General features: G+C 43.1%; 1 pseudogene; it reads right to left on the reverse strand.

The window, feature by feature from the left end:
• Positions 1-23877: 23877 nt before the first annotated feature.
• LOC131828276 (U4 spliceosomal RNA) lies at positions 23878-23946 on the reverse strand (annotated as a pseudogene).
• Between the last annotated feature and the right edge of the window lie 1920 nt (positions 23947-25866).

The following is a 25866-nucleotide window of genomic DNA, read 5'->3' on the forward strand; positions in this document are numbered from 1 at the left end:
TATTTATAGCTGCCCTGATATATACTTTTTTTTTTTAATGTTTTGTCTATTTATTTATTTAGTAGTTTCTACACCCACTGTGGGGCTCAAACTTAGAACCAGGAGAGAGATCAAGAGTCACCTGTTCTGGGGGCGCCTGGGTGGCTCAGTGGGTTAAGCCACTGCCTTCGGCTCAGGTCATGATCCCGGAGTCCTGGGATCGAGTCCCGCATCGGGCTCTCTGCTCAGCAGGGAGCCTGCTTCCTCCTCTCTCTCTCTGCCTGCCTCTCTGCCTACTTGTGATCTCTGTCAAATAAATAAATAAATTCTTTAAAAAAAAAAAAAAGAGTCACCTGTTCTGGTGGCGCCTGGGTGGCTCAGTGGGTTAAAGCCTCTGCCTTCAGCTCAGGTCATGATCTCAGAGTCCTTGGATCCAGCCCCACCATCGGGCTTTCTACTCAGCAGGGAGCCTGCTTCCTCCTCTCTCTCTGCCTGCCTTTCTGCCTACTTGTGATCTCTCTCTGTCAAATAAATAAATAAAATATTAAAAAAAAAAAGAGTCACCTGTTCTTCTGACTAAGCCAGCCAGGAGCCCCTGCCCTGATATTTTTAAACATAATATACACTATATTGGAAGCAAAGCTCACTCTGTGTGTGTGTGTGTGTGTGTGTGTGTGTATTTAAGATTTTATTTATTTAGTTGAGAGAGAGAGTGAGAGAGAGAGCATAAGAGGGGAGAGTGTCAGAGGGAGAAGCAGACTCCCTGCTGATGGGAGCCTGATGCAGACCCATCCCAGGACTCCAGGATCATGACCTGAGCCCAAGGCAGTCACCCAGGCACCAAAGCCCACGTTTTTACTCTCTTTCTCACCTTTCCCTACCCCCACTCAGTCATAATTGCTTTGTAAGCAGAGTATTAGCCTTACAGTACTGCCAAGTACTGTAATTAGTTTGCAGATTTTTAAGCTGTTTTATTTATTTAATTAATTAATATTTATTTTTAAATTTTTAAAGATTTTATTTTATTTGAGAGAGAGCATGAGCTGGGGGAGAGGCAGAAAGAAAAGAGGGACAAGCAGACTTCCTGCTGAGTGCAGAATCCAATTCAGGGCTTAATCCCAGGACCCTGAGATCATGACCTGAGCTGCAGTCAGGTGCTTAACCAACTGAGCCACCCAGGCGCCCCAAACCCTGTATATTTTATGTTTTCTCCAATGAATACATACCTATAATAAAGTTTAATTTATAAATTAGGCACAGTAAGCCATTAACATAATAAAATAGAACAATTATAACAATATGCTGTAATAAATGTTTTGTGAATGTGGCCTCTCTTTCCATTGACTAGACAACTATAAACCAGCCATTTGGAAATAAAGATCAGTCCTGAAGCTGGACATCAGGGTCCCAGTCACACCTAGGGGTCAGTCAGCCTCTCTCCTATTCCTCACAGTGGCTGTTCTAAATCCTTACCTCTCTTAGGCCCCGTACTCCATTTCTAGTCCCATCTCCTGGGACAGAGCACTTCACCTCCTTTCTATCCCTGGAAAAAGAGAAGTCACCAGTTTCTACCATCATACTTCCTGTACACCTTACATTAGGGAGTCGTGAGAAGCACTGGCATACAGTAGGTGGTCAATAAAGTAGGTGTTGAATGATGGGAAGAGCATGGGCTTTGGATTTGGGTCTAGAATGTTAACCCATTATCTATTCTAGATTCCCTAGAAAATTGAGCCTGAGGCAAGGCTTATGTGCTGGTCCTTTATTGGGTGGTGGGACTCCAAGAAACAAGAGGGAAGGAAAATGAAACAGGAAAGGCTGGGAAGAAAATATAAGGTGGGGTGCCTAGGAGTGTGGGTGACTCTTTTTTTTTTAATTTCTAAAAAGATTTTATTTATTTGACAGAGAGAGAGACAGTGAGAGAGGGAACACAAGCATGGGGAGTGGGAGAGGGAGAAGCAGATTCCCCATGGATCAGGGAGCCTGATGCGGGGCTCAACCCCATCACCCTGGGATCATGACCTGAGCCGAGGCCAGATGCTTAACAACTGAGCCGCCCAGGCGCCCCAAGTATGTGACTCTTGATCTTGGGGTTATGTGTTCTAGCCCCATGTTGGGTATAGAAATTACTTAAGAAAGAAAGAAAGGAAGAAAAGAGGAAGAGAGGGAGGGAAGGAGAAAGAAAGAAAAGAAGGTGAGGGCAGCATCTGGATGGCTCAGTCAGTTGTGTCTGACTCGAACTCTTGATTTTGGCTCAGGTCATGATCTCAGGGTTGGGCTCAGCCTCAGTGGGGAGTCTGCTTGAAATTCTCTCTCCTTTTTCCCTCTGCCCACCAACCCCAAAAAAAGAAAGGAAGAAAATAAAAAGTAGTGTGTATCGAGATCCCTGCTTTATGAAGGCACACAGTCTCATCCACAGACACTCTTCTAGGAAGACTTTACAGCAATAATATGTTCTACAAAATATTTCAGAAGGCAAAATGGAAAGGGACTTAATCTTCGGGCCATGGGGAATTAACGTCTGCATCCCTTGGGCAGCCACTGGAGAAGCTCTGCTGTCTGATGAATTAGATGCATCTGTAAACTGTAGGAGGAGCCAGTGAGTTTGGTGGCCAAGGACTCCAGGGTCAGGCAGGAAAAACAGTTGAACCGAGGAGGCATGAAAAGAGGTGTTCAGCAGACTCGCTGGGAGACTAAGCTCTGACAACGAAGAAGTTATTTAACCTCTTTTTGCTCACTTCCCTTGACTTTACTTTAAAAATTTTTTAGGGGCGCCTGGGTGGCTCAGTGGGTTAAGCCGCTGCCTTCGGCTCAGGTCATGATCTCAGGGTCCTGGGATCGAGTCCCACATCGGACTCTCTGCTCAGCAGGGAGCCTGTTTCCTCCTCTCTCTCTCTCTCTCTCTGCTTACTTGTGATCTCTCTCTGTCAAATAAATAAATAAAATCTTAAAAAAAAAATTTTTTTTTAGGATTTTATTTTTTAAGTAATCTTTACCCCACGTGGGGCTCAAACTCACAACCCCAAGGTCAAGAATCTCTTACTCTACCAATGAAATGAACCAAGTGCCCGTCTTTATCTTTAAAGTAGGGATAAAGGGCATCTGGGTGGCTCAGTGGGTTAAATGTCCAGCTCTTGATTTTGGCTTAGTTCATGATCTCAGGGTCTTGAGATGACCATGGGCCCCACTGCTCTGCACTCAGCAGGGCGTCTGTTTCTCTCCTTCTCCGTCTTCGTCTCCCTCTGGCCCTTACCCCTCGTCCCCTCATTTACACGCTCTCCAAAAAAATCTTTAAAAAGTTGGGGCACCTGGGTGGCTCAGTAATTAAGGGTCTGCTTTTGGCTTAGGTCTTGATACCATCATCCTGGGATGGAGTCCCATATCAGGCTTCCTGCTGAGCAGGGGCCTGCTTCTCCCTCTGCCTGCTGCTCCCCCTGCTTGTGTTCCCTCTCTCGCTCTCTCTGTCATAAATAAATAAAATCTTTAAAAATAAATAATTAAATAATAATAAATAAAATAAAATAGGGATAATACCATGTTTTAGGATTAGTGTGGAAATTAAATAAAACAATGATTACAGTAATGATATATGAAAGATAGCCTCTAACATTTCCTTTTTTTTTTTTTTTTTAAGATTTTGTTTATTTATTTGACAGAGAGAGATCACAAGTAGGCAGAGAGGCAGGCAGAGAGAGAGAGGGAGAAGCAGGCTTCCTGCCGAGCAGAGAGCCCGATGCAGGGCTCGATCCCAGGACCCTGAGATCATGACCTGAGCCGAAGGCAGAGGCTTAACCCACTGAACCACCCAGGCGCCCGAGCCTCTAACATTTCCTGAGTAAATACTGTATATGCTCTGAGCATGGTACTAAGCACTGTACTTTAATTGCCTTCTATAATCTAAACAGTAATCCTGTGAGGTGATGTCTTTTTTTTACATCAACAGGTGAGAAAATGAAGGTTAAAAAAGGTTACACAGCTGGTGAGTGGCAGAGCCCAGATGTGAATTCTTTTTTTTTTTTTTTTAAGATTTTATTCATTTATTTGACAGACAGAGATCACAAGTAGGCAGAGTGGCAGGCAGAGAGAGAGGAGGAAGCAGGCTCCCTGCTGAGCAGAGAGTCCGATGCGGGGCTCGATCCCAGGACCCTGGGATCATGACCTGAGCTGAAGGTAGAGGCTTTAACCCACTGAGCCACCCAGGCGCTCCCCAGATGTACATTCTAAATGTGAGTGACAAGTGTAAACACTTAATTAGTACGCTCTTTCTCATGTGTTAATTTGTTCATTCATTCTTTCACCAAATATTTTTGAGAACCTATGCTGTGTCAGGTATGTTCCAGGTGGGTGGGACACATGGATATCAAAAACCAGACCCCTGAGCTCATGGAGCTTAAATTCTAGTGGTAGTTCTAGTTGGGGAGACAGTCACTGGAGAACAGGTGCAAAGATAAAAGACGTTTAGTATGTCTGAAAGCAAGCACCTTGGAGTACAAGCCAGGTCTGAAGACTAAATTTGCCCAAGGGGAGTCAGGCCAGGCCTCACCATTAAGGTAAGGGAGTCGTGGGTGGCTATCTGGGGAGGGTCCTACCAGTCTGAGGAGCAGGCACATTAGGTCTTAGGGGCAAGGTGTGTCTGTGATGAATGGACAGCATGGGAGCCAGGCTGCCTGGAGTAGGAGCAGGGAGAATGATAGGATAGAGGAATGGGAGTCGGGGGAGTGGGAGGGGAGGTTGCAGACCACAGGGTCTTGAAGGACCTTGGAGGCTATCAGAAGGGTTTAGCTTGTACTCGGAGGAGCATGTGACATGCTATGATGCTGTATAATATAAAAGCACTTGTTACATCAAAGTATTTATGACCATTGCAATCTTTTCATTGTCTTCTGTCCTCAGCATAGCACTGAATTTACTCTTGCTAAGATCATGAATAAACTCCTAACTGGCAAATGCATATGCACTTTTTTTTTTTTTTTAAGATTTTATTTATTTATTTGACAGAGAGAGAGATCACAAGTAGGCAGAGAAGCAGGCATGGAGAGAGGGGGAAGCAGGCTTCCTGCTGAGTGGAGAGCCTGACGCGGGGCTCCATTCCAAGACCCTGAGACCATGACCTGAGCTGAACACAGATGCTTAACCCATTGAGCCACCCATGCGCCCTTGCACGTATACTTTTAAAATCTTAGCAGCTCTCTGTTGCATTTGGCTTCTACTTGACCTTCAAATGAAGCATATTTCTTTATATTTAAGATGCTATATGTAATATCTTAAATGCAAACTGATCATAAGCTTCATTCCTGTGCTGAAAATTTTAAAACGTGTGATAAGAGTCAAACTGAGGAAACGTGTAGGTGGAGACTTTGCAGCTGGAAGCAGCGTTCTTGACCCCAGATGTAGCTCCTTCCAACTTTGTATTCACTGTGTGGCTTTAGGCAAATTAATAAATATTTTTGAGCTTCATTTTTCTTATCTTCAAAGTCTTCAAAAGATTACTGTAACTTATTGTTATAGCCATTCTGCAGATGGGCAAACAAATTGAGTGAGATTGAAGAGCCAACTTCATATTCCCCTTCTGAACAAAGACAAAAATTCATCTGCACCTGTGAAAACTGGGAAGCCTAGTGATCACCAGTGCTTCCATAAAGCACAATCCCAGCTCAGCAGAGATGGGCTAAGGCAGCAACAGCTCACAGGATCAGAATTCTCTTTTAAATAATTTTAGATCCAGACTTAACTTGCAGATAAAAGGACACTTAAAGCCCTGAGGTCTACAACTCTACAAGATCATGGTATAGCTCCTGGGTGGCTCAGTAGGTTAAACCTCTGGCTTCGGCTCAGGTCATGATCTCAGGGTCCTGGGATTGAGTCCCGCATCCAGCTCTCTGCTCAGTGGAGAGCCTGCTTCCCTTCCTCTCTCTCTCTGCCTATCTCTCTGTCTACTTGTGATCTATGTCTGTCAAATGAATAAATAAAATCTTTAAGAAAAAAAAAAGATCATGGCTATAGTAATTCTAGTATGGCCTAGAATATTTAAAACCAGATGTAACTAATAAAAAAAAAAAAAAAAGAATGCAGTTATCACCAAACAACAACAACAAAAACAAAGCAGATGTAACCAAAGGTTAATCTTAGAGCTATATAGACACATGAATATCTATAAGGCTTCTAGTATTGACCAATACATCTTTCTGTGCCTTCTTTAAATTAGTTCTTGGTGCATCATTAAGACTGGTAAAATTTGGGTTCCTGGGTGGCTCAGTGGGTTAAGCCACTGCCTTCGGCTCGGGTCATGATCTCGGGGTCCTGGGATCCAGTCCCGAATTGGGCTCTCTGCTCAGCGGGGGGCCTGCTTCTCTCTCTGCCTGCCTCTCTGTCTACTTGTGATCTCTCTCTGTAAAATAAATAAATAAAATCTTAAAAAAAAAAAAGATTGGTAAAATTTATATTAATGTAAAGGTAACTGGAGTGACAGTTTATAAATTATGAAGGTATTATGAATTGGGGGAAGGCAGAAATTAATGGAGAAAATGAAAGAAGAGCTGACATATAAATAAAATCAGAATCTGGTTATTTGGGGCGGGGGGACAACAAATAGAGAAATCTGATCAAGATAAAAATAAAGAGCGGTGCCTGGGTGGCTCAGCGGGTTAAGGCCTCTGCCTTCAGCTCAGGTTCTGATCCCAGGGTCCTGGGATTGAGCCCCACATTGGGCTCTCTGCTTAGCGGGGAGCCTGCTTCCCTTCCTCTCTCTCTGCCTGCCTCTCTGCCTACTTGTGATCTCTGTCAAGTGGATAAATAAAATCTTTAAAAATAAATAAATAAATAAAATAAAAATAAGTTAAAATAAATAAATAAATAAAATGTTTAAAAGAGAAAATACCAATAAAAAAATATTAGGAGTAGGGGCGCCGGGGTGGCTCAGTGGGTTAAAGCCTCTGCCTTCGGCTCTTTCATGACCTCAGGGTCCTGGGATCGAACCCCACATCGGGCTCTCTGCTTAGTGGGGAGCCTGCTTCCCCCTCTCTCTCTGCTTGCCTCTCTGCCTCCTTGTGATCTCTGGTCAAGTTAACAAATAAAATCTTTTAAAAAAAATATTATGAATAAGAAATAAATCCTGAAAAGGATCTTTTCCCACAAACCGTGTGAAGATGAAAAACCAGGACAATATTACTTAAAATATTAATAAACTTGAAACTATGTATCATCGAATGTAAAAATATTCTTTCAGTATATCCTATGAATATATGAACTAGCAAAGTTGTTTTAAAAATCTTTTTTTTTTTTTTTTTAAGATTTTATTTATTTGAGACGGAGACAGAGCATGAGGAGAGAGGTCAGCGGACTCCCTGCTGAGCAGCGAGCCTGATGTGGGACTCAATTCCGGGACTCCAGGATCATGACCTGAGCCAAAGGGAGTGGCTTAGCTAACTAAGCCACCCAGCTGCCTGCAAAGTTGTTTTGAAAAAGAGGTTGAGGGACGCCTGGGTGGCTCAGTTCATTAAGCGACTGTCTTCTGCTCAGGTCATGATCCCAGCATCCTGGGATTGAGTCCCACATGGGGCTCCTTGTTCCGTAAGGAGCCTGCTTCTCCCTCTGCCACTCTGTCTGCCTGTGCTCGCTCTGTCTCTCTCTCTCTGACAAATAAATAAGTAAAATCTTAAAAAAAAAAAAAAAAGAGGTTGAAAAATTGATTAGGACAAAAACCTTAGAAAGAACTGAACATGTTGCCGAAGATCTATTTCTTAAAAGGGTATGAGGACCCAAGGGTTTTATGCGTTATGTTAATCTGTGCAAACTTTAAGAAACAGATGAGGCCTGTCATTTAAATGGTTCCACATTATAAAAAAGGTTGGAAAAGTTCCCAAAATCCTGAGGGAAAAGACATAAATGGTAGTCTAAAAGTTTGACATTGTCCAGATCTGGTTAGAAAATAATAACATGATCTATCCACATCACTGAGTTTCATGAGGAACCAGAGCTGGTATGAGCAGAAATGTGGCAGAGAGCTCAGTTTGCACCATCCATGTGAAAAGCGGTCCTTAGGGGCGCCTGGGTGGCTCAGTGTGCCTTCAGCTCAGTTCATGATCCTGGGGTCCTGTGTTAGAGTCCTGCATTGGGTTCTGGGCTCAGCAAGTAGTCTACTTCTCCCCTCTGACCTTCTCCCCTCTCATGCTCTCTCTCACCGTCTCTCTCTCAAATAAACATTGCCTTGGTGGTCATGGAAATGGCTATTTTCAGTCCTCATCTTTGGGCTAGTTATTTCCCATTCCCGTTCCTTGAAACATTTTCTGCCCTTCGCTTCTCGACAGGATGGCTTCTGGGGAGTCCTCTTGTTCCGGCGGCCCTTGTTTTCAATGTTGAATGGTCCCCAAGCTTCTGGGTTGGACTCTCTTCTCTGTTTCCCTACGGATCTCATTCACCCCCTTGACGTCAAATACCGCATTCACGCATTCGGTTCCCGAACCGAACTTTCCAGTCCAGACGTCCCACTAGCCCTTTCCATCTGCATGTCCCACAGGCACATTAAGCGAGCAGTGCCCTCAGTAACTGTCACCCCATCTCGAGACACCAGATGCCGAGTCAGAAATAAAGGGCCTGTCCTTGATCTCTACCTTGCTATCCCTTGGACATGATGTCTGGTCCCCTTGGTTCTATTTTCTCGTATCCTTTTCTCTTGCCAGCTTCTCTCCGTCTGTACTGCCACCACACATAGTCTGAGCCAGTCTGCATTTTCCTGCTGTTGGTGGTGCTCTCAGGCATTTTGAGGGATCAGGGTCTGGCTTGGGGCTGGCTATGTAGATTTGGGAACCCTCAGCATGTGGGTGAAAGTAAAAATCCGAAGAAAGCTGAGATTGCCAAGGAGATGCAGAGAGGTGTGCAGCAGAGAGGTTGGGGACGGCCCCTGGGGAGCCTCAGCACCTACACACTGGGCCCCCAGCTCCCCTGACACACAGCAGGCACCCAGGACACTCCATATGTAGATCTGTGGGTGAAACAGCTGGCTTCTTCTCATGGAATCTTGGTCTTTCTCACTTTCCCCAAATTCTGGTCTTTTGGTGAAATATTTCCAGTACCCAGTGAATGGGAGATTGGGTCTTTCTTGAAGTGGTCAGTGATTCTCTGGACTTATAAGCTTATCTATGGATGGAATCTTAGCCCAGGGCAGGAGTAGGGGGAGAGCTCAAATATGTAGCTTTCCCTATGTTACTCCACTGGGAGCAGGTTATCTCAGGCTGTTACTCCCAACTGAGCCGGGTCCAGGATGCCAGGTCCTTGAGTTCAGGGACTCCTCCAGCGGTATGCTGCTGACAGGCAATGTAGGATTTCTATATGTATATACATATACAGGAAAAAAACGAAAACTGTGCCCTCCCTTTCAAAAAAAAAAAAAAACTGTGCCCTCGCTATTCAAAAAGAAAAAAAATATATATATGTATATATATACATATATATATATATTTTTTTTTTTTAAAGGTTTTATTTATTTATCAGAGAGAGAGAGGGGGAGAGAGAGCACAGGCAGACAGAATGGCAGGCAGAGGCAGAGGGAGAAGCAGGCTCCCTGCTGAGCAAGGAGCCCAACGTGGGACTCGATCCCAGGATGCTGGGATCATGACCTGAGCCAAAGGCAGCTGCTTAACCAACTGAGCCACCCACGTGTCCCTCCTGTATATATTTTTTAAAGATTTCATTTATTTATTTAGAGAGCATGCATGCGCGAGCAGGGAGGGGAAGGGCAGAGGGAGAGAGCATCTCAAGTAGACTCCAGGCTGAGCATGGAACCCCACATGGGACTTGATCTCATGACCCTGAGACCATGACTGGAGCTGAAATCAAGAGTCAGACAGTTAATCAAATGATCCACCCAGGCGCGCCTGTTTCTTTTCTTTTAAATTATGATTCGGGCTAGCCCAGCCTTGATAGAATTTGCCAGAACCTCTATAACCCTGGTGACATGGTCCTGGTAAGAAGGTGGGGTGTCCCCACCCCAGGTCTGTTGTGTTCAGCCTTGATTGAGTTCCTGGGTGACCAGACACTGCCCCAGTGCCCCGGAGGCACACCATGCGTCACAAAGAAATCACAGCACCCCACTGAGCTAGAGCAGCTTCCCCTCAAGGTGACCTTTCCCCGACTCCTCACCATGCCTGAAAGGATGGGGCCCAGCTCACACAGAGACCCAATACCAACAATGAAGGTGCTTCCCCACTGCTTTGGCTCACCTACTCCCTAAAATAATCTTGGAACCATGGATACTCTCTCCACATTTTAAACTTAACATCTAAATGTGTTTAATGTAAGTTTAAATAATTGTAGAGGATGACTTTTAAAAATAAATAGGTTGTCAAAAGACAACTGACAGAAGGGGAGAAGATACTTGCAAACAACATATCAGATAAAGGGCTAGTATCCAAAATCTATAAAGAGCTTAGCAAACTCAACACCCAAAGAAAAAATAATCCAATTAAGAAATGGGCAGAGGACATGAACAGATATTTCAGCAAAGAAGACATCCAGATGGCCAACAGACACATGAAAAAGTGCTCCACATCACTCGGCATGACGGAAATACAAATCAAAACCACAATGAGATATCACCTCACACCAGTCAGAATGGCTAAAATTAACAAGTCAGGAAATGACAGATGCTGGCAAGGCTGTGGAGAAAGGGGAACCCTCCTACACTATTGGTAGGAATGCAAGCTGGTGCAACCACTCTGGAAAACAGCATGGAGGATCCTCAAAAAGTTCAAAATAGAGCTACCTTACAACCCAGCAATTGCACTATTGGGTATATACCCTAAAGATACAAATGTAGTGATCCAAAGGGGCGCACCTGCACCCAAATGTTTATAGCAGCAATGTCCACAATAGCCAAACTATGGAAAGAACCTAGATGTCCATCAACAGATGAATGGCTAAAGAAGATGTGGTATATGTATATAATGGAATACTATGCAGCCATCAAAAGAAATGAAATCTTGCCATTTGCGACATGGATGGAACTAGAGCGTATCATGCTTAGCGAAATAAGTCAATCGGAGAAAGACAACTATCATATGATCTCCCTGATATGAGGAATTGGAGAAGCAATGTGGGGGGTTTGGGAGTAGGAAAAGAATAAATGGAACAAGATGGGATCAGGAGGGAGACAAACCATAAGAGACTCTTTTTTTTTTTTTTTTAAAGATTTTTTATTTATTTGTTAGAGAGAGAGAGAGAGATACAGAGCGCAAGCACAGGCAGACAGAGTGGCAGGCTAGAGGCAGAGGGAGAAGCAGGCTCCCTGCCGAGCAAGGAGCCCGATGTGGGACTCGATCCCAGGACGCTGGGATCATGACCTGAGCCGAAGGCAGCCGCTTAACCAACTGAGCCACCCAGGCGTCCCCATAAGAGACTCTTAATGGGGCGCCTGGGTGGCTCAGTGGGTTAAGCCGCTGCCTTCGGCTCAGGTCATGATCTCAGGGTCCTGGGATCGAGTCCCGCATTGGGCTCTCTGCTCAGCAGGGAGCCTGCTTCCTCCTCTCTCTGCCTGCCTCTCTGCTTACTTGTAATTTCTCTCTGTCAAATAAATAAATAAAATCTTTAAAAAAAAAAAAAAAGAGAGACTCTTAATGTCACAAAACAAATTGAGAGGGACTGAGGGGAGGGGGGTAGGTGAGAGGGGTGGGGTTATGGACACTGGGAAAGGTATGTGCTATGGTGAGTGCTGTGAAGTGTATAAAACTGGCGATTCACAGACATGTACCCCTGGGGCTAATAATACATTATATGTTTATAAAAAATTAATAAAAAAATAAAATAAAATAAAATAAAAACCAAAATAAAATAATAATAAATAGGGCGCCTGGGTGGCTCAGTGGGTTAAAGCCTCTGGGTCCTGAGATTGAGCCCTGAATCGAGCATTCTGCTCAGCAGGGAACCTGCTTCCTCCTCTCCCTCTGCCTGCCTCTCTGCCTACTTGTGATCTCTGTTTGTCAAATAGATAAATAAAATCTTAAAAAATATATATATATATATATATATTTTAAAAGTATCTAGTAGAGGGACACCTGGGTGGCTCAGTCAGTTAAGCATCTGCCTTCCATTCAGGTCCTGATCCCGGGAGTCCTGGGATCAAGGTCCACAATAGGCTCCTTGCTCAGCGGGGAGCCTGCTTCTCCCTTTGCCTGCCGCTCCCCTGCTTGTTCTCTCTCAAATAAAATAAAATCTAAAAAAAGTATCTATTAGAATCCCAGCATATTGATGACTTAATAGCCACCATTATCCATTTAAAAATAAGCTAATTCTTTAGCATTTGGAAAATTATATCTTTCTTTCTCTCTGAACATTGTATTCCACTTACTCCATGGATTATTATATATTTTCTTGCTTAAACCATTAATATCTCTTTCATATAGAATATGTCTCTCTCACAATGGGACACGGAAATACATTTTTTATAGAATTTAAATGTTTTATTTTCTGTGACCATGAGGCAGCTGACAACAAATGTATTCTGCATTCAGTATCATTATAATTATTTGTTCATAATTGGTATAAGTATGTTACATATTTTGACAAGTATCATAAAAAGTAAACTTACCAAAAATGCGTCTTTTATTGACATAAATTGTGATTACATTTTTCCATGTGTTTAATGAAAGAGAAAGTTAAAATGCTCAAATTGATCCAGCCGCTACATATAGTTCCATTTTGAGTTACTACGATGTAGAAGATATTAAACATTTTATGAAATGTTTTACTGACCCACACTCTCTCATCGCTTCTCGGCCTTTTGGCTAAGATCAAGTGTACTGATCCACACTCTTTTGCCTGTTTAAAAGTATCCCCTACAGTGCGGAGTCCCAGGATTGAGTATTGAAAAAAATTAAAAAGAATTGTCTTTTTTAGCATTCAACATGCCTTACTGATGCTCTTTCCTTTTTTCTTGGCACTAGCTCTCCGGAATGAAGCATTCTTTGACAAATGATCAGGGAAAGAGGAAAATTCTTATCCCACTATTTACTCTATCATATATTTAAAACCAAAACACCCAGTGCAAACCAAAGTACCACATTTCTTCTTCTTTTTTTTTTAATTCTAAAAATTTTATTTATCTATTTGACAGAGAGAGATCACAGTTAGGCAGAGAGGCAGGCAGGGAGAGAGAGAGGAGGAAGCAGGCCCCCTGCTGAGCAGAGAGCCTGATTCGGGACTCGATCCCAGGACCCTGAGGTCATGACCTGAGCCGAAGGCAGCCGCTTAACCCATTGAGCCACCCAGGTGCCCCCAAAATACCACATTTCTAAGGCCATGCTTTTCCTTTAAAAGAGTTGTGATTATACAGGGAAATGCAAGTCCCAAGGATTTATCAAAGGTGACGAGTGTGGTCATTTGGAGCCCCAGGAGGGCTGTACACCCTGGAGCAATGGACCACAGTTCAGTTGGGATGGGTGAGAGTTGCACTTTTCTTTTATCAAGCCGTTGCAAAGCTGAGTAACTACAGAAGCAAAGGGTCTGGAAAATAATTTCATTAAGACCATCCCAGGGGCACCTGGGCGGCTCAGTGGGTTAAGCCTTTGCCTTTGGCTCAGGTCATGATCTCAGGGTCCTGGGATCGAGCCCCACATCGGGCTCTCTGCTTAGCGGAGCTTGGTTCCTCCTCTCTCTCTCTCTCTCTGCCTGCCTCTCTGCCTACTTGTGATCTATGTCAAATAAATTAAATTTTTAAAAAAATCTTTAAAAAATAACAAAACTGGGGTTTAAAAAAAAATAAATAACCCCCAAAACAAAAAGGCCATCCAGGGTCGTATGATCCCTGGAAAGTGTCTACCCCAGGGTATGTGTACTGCAGTTTGAAGTCTTGACCTTGGGAGTGGTCTGTGAAAGGCAGAGTTTTCAACACCCCTAGGGCCCACGAGCTCTACTTGCTTGGAGGCCACAGAGGAAAAGGCTGACTCTCATGCATGTTAGAGATGTAATAACCAAAGTGTTAAGCGAAGTGCTAGAGGGGCGCCTGGGTGGCTCAGTGGGTTAAGCCTCTGCCTTTGGCTCAGGTCATGATCTCAGGGTCCTGGGATCGAGCCCCACATCAGGCTCTCTGCACAGCAGGGAGCCTGCTTCCCCCCTCTCTCTGCCTACTTGTGATGTCTCTCTTTCTCTGAATAAATTAAAAAGAGAGAGAGAGAGAGAGAAGTGCTAGAACTTGTCCAAGGTCACACAGTTGCTGATGGCAGAGCCAACAATTGAGATGGTCTGCCTCCAAAAGCACACCTCCACCCCCATCTCCACTCTGCTGTTACTTTGCCAATACTCTGCTGTCCAACAATCTAAAAGTCTTAATTATTTCCAGCGCTCTTCTATAGTCATTACTTCCTTTCATCCCCATGACAATTTTGTCAGGTCAGGAGGTATAACCTCCATTTAGTAGGTTATTACTTATTACAGTGGGGCAGTGGTGGTCAGGGAAAGCTTTGTGGAGAAAGTGGTGCTTACACTGAGTCTTAAAAGGAAAGCAAGTGTTAGCCAAACAAAGAAGGGGAGAACTTTCTATGTGGAGGGAACAGGATGCTGGAAGGCAGAGCAAAAATGAAGATATCCTGATGAAGACAAGGAGGTAGAAGCAGTCCCATAGATGGAGGGTGAAGTGGGAGGCTGGGAATGGAAAAGACATGACAGTCAGAATCAGGCAGGGGACTGTAAGCCGTGAATGCCAGAGTGGGAGGTCGCTGGAGAGTTTCGAGAACGACCCCAGACTGCTGCTGTAGACTTTTCCAATGGCACCATGGATAACGGGCAGAGGTGGCCAGAAGGCTGGAGAGTGGGGAGAACATTTGGAGGCAGTGTGAGTGTATGAGTGGGCAGATCATATTTCGGAATTACTCTAACCATGGCCATCTTCACCTAAAACAATGGTCACAGTGCTGAAGAGAGCGACACAGAGCTGTTGGTTGAAACCTCATTACCCCTCCCCACCTTGCTTCTCCAATCCTTCACGAAGGTCTTTTGTGTTGCTTTTTCTTTTTTTTTTTTTTTAAGATTTTATTTATTTATTTGACAGAGAGGTCACAAGTAGGCAGAGCGGCAGGCAGAGGGGGGGGAAGCAGGCTCCGTGCCGAGCAGAGAGCCCGATGCGGGGCTCAATCCCAGGACCCTGGGATCATGACCTGAGCCGAAGGCAGAGGCTTAATCCACTGAGCCACCCAGGTGCCCCAATACCCAATATTCTTTTTGCAATCTTCAGAATATGAAGAAAGAGCTTAAGCTTCTGAAATTTCCTTTTGAGATTTAGAGGAAGTGTGGTTTCTTGGCTATCTGGAGAAGTCACAGTCTAGTCACTGAAGAAGTATTTATGAAGCATGCTTATGTGCATATTTCTTTGCTATCAATTCAATGATATTGAAGTATCTCTTGTATTATTGAAGTATCTCTTATATTATTTTTGAAAAGCTGAATGTTGTTTGATTTTGTCTCTTTTTTGAATGTTATTTGATTCTTTAGTTTTTATTTTTTAATTAATTTATTTTTTAAAGATTTTATTATTTGAGAAAGAGAGTGAAGGAGGGAGGGAGAGAGAGAGAGAGAGAGAGAGCACAAGCCAGTGAGGGTGAGAGGCAGAGGGAGAAGAAGACTCCCTGCTGATCAGGGAACCCGATGTGGGAACTTGATCCCAGGACACCAGGATTATTAGGACCTGAGCCTAAGGCAGAAGATTAACTGACTGAGCCACCCAGCCGCCCTTATTTTTATTAATTTTTGTATTAGGTAGGCTCCACCCCCAGTGCGAAGCTTGAACTCAGGACCCTGACATGAAGAGTTGCACACTCTACAGACTGAGCTAGCCAGGTGCCCCCTTGGTTCTTTTCCTTTTTTTCTATCTCTCTTTCTTTCTTTCTCTCTCTCCCTCCCTTCCTCCCTTCCTTTTAGACCAGTCTTTGATTTTTTTTTTTTCGATTTTATTTGTTTAACAGAGAGAGACAGAGCGGCAGAAGGAGCACAAGCAGGGGGAATGGGAGAGGGAGAAGCAGGCTCCCTGCTGAGCAGGGAAACTGATGTGGGGCTCAATGCCAGGACCCTAAGATCATGACCTGAGCCGAAGGCAGACGCTTAACGACTGAGCCACCCAGGTTCCCCCTATTTGATTCTTAATATCAGATTTTATTGTAGTTGATTTGTGCTTTCTTAACCCTGAATGCCAATTTTTTTTTTTTTTTTAAAGCTCTCTGGAATGAAAATGTAAAGATTGCTCAGTCATCAAGTTACTCTGCCTAAACCTCAAGGCTGTTAGCTGGTTGCAGTTCACCTTTCTCTATTTCCCCATCTTGCACGTGAAAAGATCCGTCTGCTGTATCCAATTTTGTGGGAGCCGTGTACTGTATTTATTGGCTCTGGAATTGTGCTTGTGATATGATTTATTATGATTGCTTTACATCTTCGAGATGAAATAGGGCTGAAACCTCAAACTAGCTGCCTGGTTTCTCTCCCGTAAATGAAAAGTGCGTGTGTGTGCACGCGCGCGCGCGCGCGTGTGTGTAAAAGCGTATATATACATTTATGGGTAGATTATCTCTGAAAAGGCATACAGAACAGTCAGAACACCTTAAGTTCTGAGGGCAATTAGATGGAGAAAACCAGAAGAAGGGGGAAGGAGGCACTACTTTCTCACTGGCCGCCCTTTTGTAGTGTCCGAACTGGTTCCTTTGCACATCCGTTGCTTTATTAGCGAAAAGAACTGGAGATGAAAATAAGAAACTGTTCATTCGGTGGTGATTTTCTTAAGCTGACAGTAAAGGGAAAGGCAGCCTCAGATGGTAGGGGAGGGACTGGTTGAGAGAATGAGCCAGAAGCTGGCCCTGCCCCTGCTGCTCAGAGCCTTGGTGTCTGGTGAGTAAAAAGCCTTTCAAGAGGCTTCTGCAAGGTAGAGAGAGCCCTTGGCAGGGGAACAGGTGTCTGCAGACACAGATCATGAAGACACAAAGCTGTTTCGGTTTTGTACATGCTTAGAGCTGACCTGATTTCAGGGTTCAAAACAAAATCTAGTCAATTCCTTAAACTTTAGAATTTCATGTGATTTGGAAGGAAATTGGAGGGTTGAAACTAAACCAGATTTTGATTGAAAGTGATGGAGGAGGAAAAAAAGAAAGAAAAGAAAAGAAAAAAAGAAAAGCGATGGGGGGAAACAGAACCAAGACCAAGTCATGACCCTAACTGGATGGAAGGGGATGTCGCTTTTGTACAGATCTCTGTAACCTGTAGAAGATGGGTTGAAATCAGTCCTATTTTTAAAGCAATGGTTTTCAAAGTAGGGTTTCAGGACCAGTGCTATAAGCATCACCTGGGAGTTTATTAGAAATGTAAATTCTCAGGGCGCCTGGGTAGCTCAGTTGGTAAGTGTCTGCCTTTGGCTCAGGTCATGATCCCAGGGTCCAGGGATCGAGCCCCCCCCAACCCCTAGGGCTCCGTGCTCAGTAGGGAGTCCACTTGTTCCTCTCCCACTCCCCCTACCTGTGTTCCCTCTCTCCGTGTCTCTGTCAAATAAATAAAATCTTTGGAAAAAAGAAATGTAAATTCTCACGTGTCTGGGTGGCTCAAGTGGTTAAGCCTCTGCCTTCCACTCTGGTCATGATCCCTGTGTCCTGGAAGTATCCTGGGATCCAGCCTCATCTGGCTCCATGGGCAGTGGGGAGTCGGCTTCTCTCTCTTCCTCTGCCTCTCCCCCTGGCTCATGCTGTCTCGCCCTCTCTTTCTCTCTCTCAAATAAATAAAATCTTTAAATCTTTAAAAATCTTTTTTAAAAAGCACAATATCTTGTCCATTGGTGGATGAATGGATAAAGAAAATGTGGGGGAATATATATTGCCTCTCTAGACAGAACAGAATATTATTGGGACATAAAGAGAAGAAAGTCTTGCCATTTGCAACAATATGGAAGGACCTTGAGGGCATGATGCTGAGAGAAATTAGTGAGACATAGAAAGACAAATACTTTATGATCTCACTTATATGTGAAATCTAATGAAGCTAAACTCACAGAAACAGAGGAGAACAGTGGCTGCCCTCCTGGGTTCGGGGGGTAGGAAATGGAAAGATGTCGGTCAAGGATACAAACTTGTACTTACAACGTAAATAAATTCTGGTAATCTAATATACAGCCTGATGAGTAGTTGACACAATTGGATTATATGTTTGAGAGTTGTTAAGAAAATAGTTCTTACTTGTTCTCAATACACACACACAAAGATGAGGTGATGGAAGTTTTAACTAATATTATTGTAATCATTTCACAATAATACATGTATCAAATCATCACACTCTACACCATAAACATACACAATGTTGTATGTCAATTATATTTCAATAAACCTGGGGCTGCAAAGTACAATGTTATATATATGTATATGTAAAATATATATATATACACACATATGTATATATATGTGTGTGTGTGTATTATGTATATATACACACGTGTGTGTGTGTGTATATATATATATATATATATATATATATATTTTTTTTTTTTTTTTTTTTGTAAAGGAGAGAGAGAGAGGAGGAGGGGAGAGACAGAGAGAGAATCCCATACAGGCTCCACATGTAGCACAGAGCCATACGTGGGCTCAATCTGACAACCCTGAGATCACGACCTGAGCCAAAATTGAGTCAGACACTTAACTAACTGAGCCACCCAGGCGCCCCTCTCATTAATAATTTTGTATGGCTTACATGTTGCAATGATATTTTTGATGTTTTGGATGATAAAATATGTGCTTTCAAAATTAATCTCACTTGTTAATTTTTACCTTTTTGAATGTAGCTACTAGAAAATTTAAAATATTTCCATTGGATAATGCTGGTTTAGAATGTTGAACTATTCTGTTGGTGGTAGGGAACTCCCTTTTTGGGTTTAGAGGGGAGGAGTTTCTAGTTACCTGGTTTGTCAGTTTCCTGCAGAGAAGGTCATCATCATCATTATCATCACCATCATCACATTCTTTCTCTGGCTATGGGCAACACCTACCTGAGTCCCAGAATAATGGAGGTCTTGTGTTATTAATGCAAGGTCCCCAAATAGTGCAATCAAATAGGACTGTTGCAGCAAGTAAAATGGTTCTCTGTCTTGAAATAAAATTGCCTCCTTAGTTTGCCCTTGCACAGTTTAGCATCAGTGCCTTATTGATCCGAATTAGGAAGTTAATAAGGTTTGGGCTAATTAATCAGATGGGTAGGGACTGGAACTGCACTGCAAAGCTTAATCAAGTCATCAAAGCTCTCAAGCCATGAAGAAGGTAATTAAAGCAAAAAGATGCCTGTTATATAGTAACAGGAGACCAGGAGAGGACAAGAGCAAGATAGAGAACCTTCATTTTCTTTTGTACATTTTCCTGATATAAATCAGACCCAATGACCAGAGCACGTTGCTCAGCTTCCTATCAGAGAATTAGGTTGAATGAATTTATAAATCACCTCTTTGGGTAATTTACTTGCCCTAGACCAAATGTCAATGAAACTATACTTATTTATAACAAATTTTATCTTTGTCAAGTTCCACAGGAATGAGTTCTTTAGGATAACCTACAGTTGTCACTAAGGACCGCAGCCATTTTGATTTATAAGCAACAGATAATTTGGTAGTTGATTATTCAACAGATATTGAGTACCTCTGCTTCCAGGCATTGTACTAGACACTACTGTGGACTTTGTAAACTGGAAAGAGCTATGTATTCGGGTAAATTATGCTGTATGGCAAATGGTGGAGATGCTTGGGGAATCTTTTCTAACCTCTGGGTCTCCCTCCATCTGTCCCCATACACAGCCTCCCTCAAAATACTTAGGCACTCAAGTGGGACAAGAATAAGGACTGTGTTGAGGGGGCGGCTGTGAGGTGGGGAATGAGGTGGAGGGGAGGAGGAAGCCTGGAAATAAGGCAGAGATTTCTGTGTGTGATCCGGATGTTACTGTGTGGGGACTGGACTGTCTCCGACTGGAAAGACAAATTCTAAAGGAGCTGAGGTTTGCAGCCATTTAAACTGTGTCTGGTCTCACAGCTTCCTGAAGGTACCAGCAAAGTACTGCTATATTTTGGAGACTAACCACAGGACCCTAAGAGAAGAATCCATGTATTTAGGAACCAGAAAACTGAGTGTCCTTGACCAGAGCCGGACAGTGGAGTGGAGAGAGTAGAAGCCAGATGGAAGGGGAGGAATGTTGCGGGGGTGGGGGGGTGTGAAGCAGGCGGGGAGGGGGGTAGTTGCGCAGTGCCAGCTTCATCTCTCCTCTTCCCTTCTGTAGAAATTCTTCCCCCTTCTCTTTCTTTCAGGAAAGGTGTCTGTGTGGACTAGCTGAGCTAATTAACATCTAAATGTGCCCTCTTTTTCCTGCCCCAGTTAAATCTCTAACTCTTTGGAGTTTCTCTAGTATATACTTCATTAAAGTGGAAATGAGAAGTATCTCTAAATTAATTCCTCTTTTTGAAGTCACGCGATTTCTTCATATTAGCTATGAAAACTCGGAAAATCAGCAACAAAAGGAACGAGGGAGTTCTTGGCAAATTTCAAACTGCTTTGTAAAATGTCAGTCAGTGAAACAATTTAATATTGCCACATGAATATACGGATCAAGAATATTTAGATCAATGAAACATGACAGCATGTATGGAAATATAGAAAATTCACTTGAGATGTTAGTATGGTATAGGATAAAGGTGACATTTCAAGTCTCTGAGGTAAAATACAATTTAGTCAGTACGTGATGTAAAGGTAATTAGCTTTCTCACCTCAAAAATGAAATTCCAGATGGAGACAAACATATGCAAGGGTGATAATTACTAATTTAGTTATAATAGAAAATGATAGGAAATAACCTGAAATCTGTTGTAGGGTTAAATAATTTCTGGTAACTCGGGAATATTGGGCTGTCTGAAAAGGAAAAAGGTGTGTTGTAGCAAATAATTCCAATATCTATCGCTATATATGGAAAGGAGGGCAAAAAACCACATGTAACTGTGTATATACACATATACACATCTGTGTGTGTGTGCAAGGAAATATTCTAGTAGGATATTGAAGAAACTAAGAGTGGTGGAGATACATTCTACTGCACCAGCCTCACCTGAAGGCTTTCATTATACATGCCCATCTTTATGGGTTAAATTTTTGAATAATCTTTAAATAAATTAAATTTAACAAATTATTTTTATTATTCCTTTTATTCAGTAAGCTCTGCACCCAACGTGGGGCTTGAAGTCATGACCCCAAGAGTTGGATGCTCTACCCACTGAGCCAGCCAGGTACCCCTCTTTCACATCTTTTTTAAACTAGTTTTTATTTTTTTTATTTTTTTTTTTTTTTTTAAAGATTTTATTTATTTATTTGACAGAGAGAAATCACAAGTAGACGGAGAGGCAGGCAGAGAGAGAGGAAGGGAAGCAGACTCCCTGCTGAGCAGAGAGCCCAATGCGGGACTCGATCCCAGGACCCTGAGATCATGACCTGAGCCGAAGGCAGCGGCTTAACCCACTGAGCCACCCAGGCGCCCTAAACTAGTTTTTAAAAATTAATTAATTTGGGAGCACTTGGCTGGCACGGTCGGTAGAGAAAGAGCCTCTTTTTTTTTTTTTTTTCTTTCAGATTTTATTTATTTATTTGAGAGAGAGAGTGAGAGAGAACACAAGCTCGGGGAGGAGGGGAGGAACAGAGGGAAAGGGAGAAACAGACTCCCCACTGAACAGGTAGCCTAATGTGGGGACTCAGAGATCATGGCCTGAGCCAAAGGCAGATACTTAATCGACTGAGGCACCCAGGCACCTCCAGAGCATGTGACTCTTGAAATCAAGGCAGTGAATTTGAGCCCCACATTGGGTATAGAGATCAGTTAAATAAATAAAGTAATGTAAAAATAATAATAAAAATAAATAAATAAATTTATTTATTTATTTATATTTATTTGTTTGAAAGACAGAGATAACAAGCAGTCAGAGTGGCAGGCAGAGAGAGGCAGGTTGGGGTGGTTGGGAAGCAGGCTCCCGGATGAGCAGAGAGCCCAAGGAGGTGCTTGATCCCAGGACCCTGGGATCATGACCTGAGCCGAAGGCAGAGGCTTTAACCCACTGAGCCACCCAGGCGCCCCGAAAAAATAAAAATAAATTTAAAAAAGATGTGAAAGAGAGGCGCCTGCATGGCTCAGTAGGTTAAGCCTCTGCCTTTGGCTCCGGTCATGATCTCAAGGTCCTGGGATTGAGCCCTGCATCAGGCTCTCTGCATGGTGGGGAACCTGCTTCCCCTTCTCTCTCTGCCTGCCTCTCTGCCTACTTATGATCCCTCTCTCTCTGTCGAATAAATAAATAAAGTCTTAAAAAAAAAAAAAAAAAAGCCAGGGAGAATAATCCCTGACTTTTAGGTTTATTTTGAAGGTCAAATGAATTAATCCATGTGTGCAATTCATAGCATAATGCCTGACTTCATATGCACTGATGAAGTGCATATTCTCTTTATTTTATTACATATGTATGTATGTATTTTTAAGATTGATTTATTTACTTTGGAGAGAGAGAGGGCGGGAGGGAGGGGGAGGGGCAGAGGACTAAAATCCCCAAGCTGACTCCGCACTGAGCTTGGAGCCCTCCAGGCAGTCCCACCACCCATGAGATCACAACCCCAGCCAAAACCAAGAGTTGAATGCCCAACTGACTGAGCCATCCAGGTGTTCCAAATTCCCTCTATTTTAAATAACTCCTATGTCAGGGAACTACCTTCCTCCCTCTGCCCTTTCAGAGATTTCTGTCTGACATGGCTGTGAACTTAAACTTCTGACATCAGAAAATAAAATACCTTGGTGGCCTAGTTACTTTTTCTCAATATTCTGCCCCTCTCCTATCTTTATTTTCTTTCTGGTCCAGCTCAGATGTCCTGTCCCGGGGACTCTAATCACTCTCCTGCCATAGCCTTTCACCCTTTGTCCTTTGTCACCTTCACTGGGCAAAAACCAAACACCTGGGACATTTCAGTCCTGCCTTCTTGAAGCCTCTGTCTCCAGCCTCAGGTGAACTCTCAACACCGCCTGGCAAGTCTTTCTTTGCCCTAGCGAGCTTGCTATTCCACTCATCGCAATTTTTATTTCAAATCTCTCCTCTCCGAAAACCTCTGGGCCTTCTAATGCCATCAGCAAATGTGCGCAGTCTCTAATTTCACAGAAAAAAATGGGAGCCACCAGAAGAGAATGCCTTTAGGTTCTGGCCTGTTCTGTACTTAAATTACATCATGCACTCACTCTGCTTTTCTTCCCTCAGGACAAAAGGGAAAATGTGCCCTTTATTCCTTCAAAAACTAATCCCAAACTGTGGATTAGATTTCTCCACATGTTTCTCCATCCTCAGAATGGAGACTAGTCTAGAAAGGACTAGTCTCTCCCTCCTTCCCTTCATTCAAATCACTCCAGTGTCCCTATCTCAAGTAATAGCAAGGACAATAACATTATCACCATTATTATCTATACCCTCCTCACCAGCACCAACTCTAAATCCTTCTTCTAAAATACAACAAAAACAGACAAAAGCTCTCCCTAGAATATCTCCAGTTATCACTGCCACATCTCCCTTCCCTTTTACAACCAAAATTCTGCAAGAATTTTGCACACTCTTTGTCTCCACCTCCACACCTTCCACCTCCCTCGTTGCCTTCTGGCTTCTGTTCCCTCGTCTCCACCCAGAAGTTCTTGACTAGGATGTAAGATTGTTCTGGAGGTTAAGATGGACTCTTCTTGGGGGCACCCGGGTGTTTCAGTCAGTTAAGCGTCCAACTCTTTATTTCACCTCAGGTCATGATCTCAGGGTGGTGAGATCAAGCCCTGTGTGGGGCTCCATGCTCAGCCGGGAGTCCACTTAAGATTCTCTCTCTCTCTCCCCCCTCTCCACTTGTGCTTTCCTGCTCTTTCTATTAGCAATAATCACGCCTCGGATAAACCTCATTGGCTACGATACTGCCACTGCGTAAAGCTTCCTGCTCTTTCTAAAATAAATAAAAAATAAATCTTAAGGAAAAAAAAGGACTCTTCTCTCATCTTCATTATCCTGTCAGTAGTGTTTGTATCTGTAGATCAAACACACACTATTGCTTCCTTGACTGGTGAAGCCACCTCTTGTTTTCTTCATATCACTCTGACAAGGCTTCCTCTTTATTAGCCTTGCTTCCTTGGTCTTTCCCTTGAATGTTGGCCCTTCACGGAACTCTGTCTTACCTCCTACCCCTGTTCCTACTGTACACACTCCAAGGACAATCTCCTCCAGCTTTGTGGCTTCAAACACTATTTGCTAATGATTCTCTCATCCCTACCTTCAGCCCAAATCCCTCTCGGACTTCAGAACCATACCTACATCTGCTCGCTCATTCATTAAATGATTTGTTCAATTGAGCAGTTACTAGGTGCTTGGGAACATAAAAGGCAAACAGAGTTTAACTCTACTGTTTCTTCCTGTATGTTCAAATTTAATAATATGTTCAAATTTAATAATATTTCCATTTAAGTCTCATTTTTCTTCTGGGATCTCTATTTGGGAATCACCAACATGCAAAACCACCTATATTCAGATATATCCAAACCGAAGTCTTGGTATATGTGTAAATCTTCATTTATCTCCTTCCTAAACTAATCACTCACCAGCCTCTGTCTATTTTTACTTCTTGAATCTTTCTCTCTCTTTTTAAATAGCTCTTTAGTTCTGAATCTTTCTACTTCTTCATATTTTACTGTGACTTCCATAATACGAGTCACATCACCTCTTGCCCTACGTTGCACTCCATGCTCAGCTTTTTCCTCTCCCTCTGATCCTCCCTGCCAGCTGTGCTCTCTTTTTGTCTGTCTCAAATATATGAATAAAATTTTCAAAAAAAAGCAGAACAGGACCTTCTTGTTAATTGCTACTTTGCAAGTCTGCATCCCCCACTATGAAGGCATAGACTTCCTCAGAGCTGGGATCACCTCAGTCTTGTTCACAACTGTTATCTCCAGTACTTAGTGTAGTGCATACAACATTAAAAATAATATAATTGGGGCACCTGGGTAGCTCAGTGGGTTAAGCTGCTGCCTTTGGCTCAGGTCATGATCTCAGGGTCCTGGGATCGAGTCCCGAATCGGGCTCCCTGCTCAGCAGGGAGCCTGCTTCTCTCTCTCTCTCTCTCTGCCTGCCTCTCTGTCTACTGTGATCTCTCTCTGTCAAATTAATAAAATCTTAAAAAAAAAAAATTAATATAACCCAGGTGCCCCATTCATAATTTCTAAGGCCTAGGGATATAGTAGAGTTTCCATTTAGATTCAGCCACATTTGGGGGAGCTTGAGTGGCTCATTCAGTTAAGCATCTGCTTTTGGCACAGGTCATGATCCCAGGAGCCTGGGATGGAGTCCTGTGTTGGCAGTCCCTGCTCCATAGGGAGTCTGTTTCTCCCTCTGCCTTTCCCCAACTTGTTTTCTCTCTCTCAAATAAATGAGTAAAATCTTAAAAAGAAAAAGAAAAGGGAGTCTCCCTAGATTCAACCACATTTAAGTTTGCTTTGAATTAATAATCAAAAAACAATAGAAGTAAATGCTGATTATTAATTTTTTTTTTCAAATTTCAAACCTGGAGAGAAATTTCAAAGAAAGTACAAAGAATTCCCATATCCTCTTGACCAATAAGATACACCAGTTTATTAAAAAAAAAAAGATTTGATTTATTTATTTGTCATAGAGAGAGAGAGAGTACAGGAGGGCAGAGGCAGAGAGAGAAGCAGGCTCCCTGCAGAGCAGAGAGCCTGATGCGGGACTTGATTCCAGGACACTGAGATCATGACCTGAGCTGAAGACAGAGGCTTTAACCCACAGAGCACACAGGTGCCCCAGGTGTTCTATCGCAAGAAAAATTTTTGGGGTGCCTAGGTGGC

This window comes from Mustela lutreola, chromosome 3 (genome assembly GCF_030435805.1).
Source record: "Mustela lutreola isolate mMusLut2 chromosome 3, mMusLut2.pri, whole genome shotgun sequence".
In the NCBI taxonomy this organism is placed as follows: Eukaryota; Metazoa; Chordata; class Mammalia; order Carnivora; family Mustelidae; genus Mustela; species Mustela lutreola.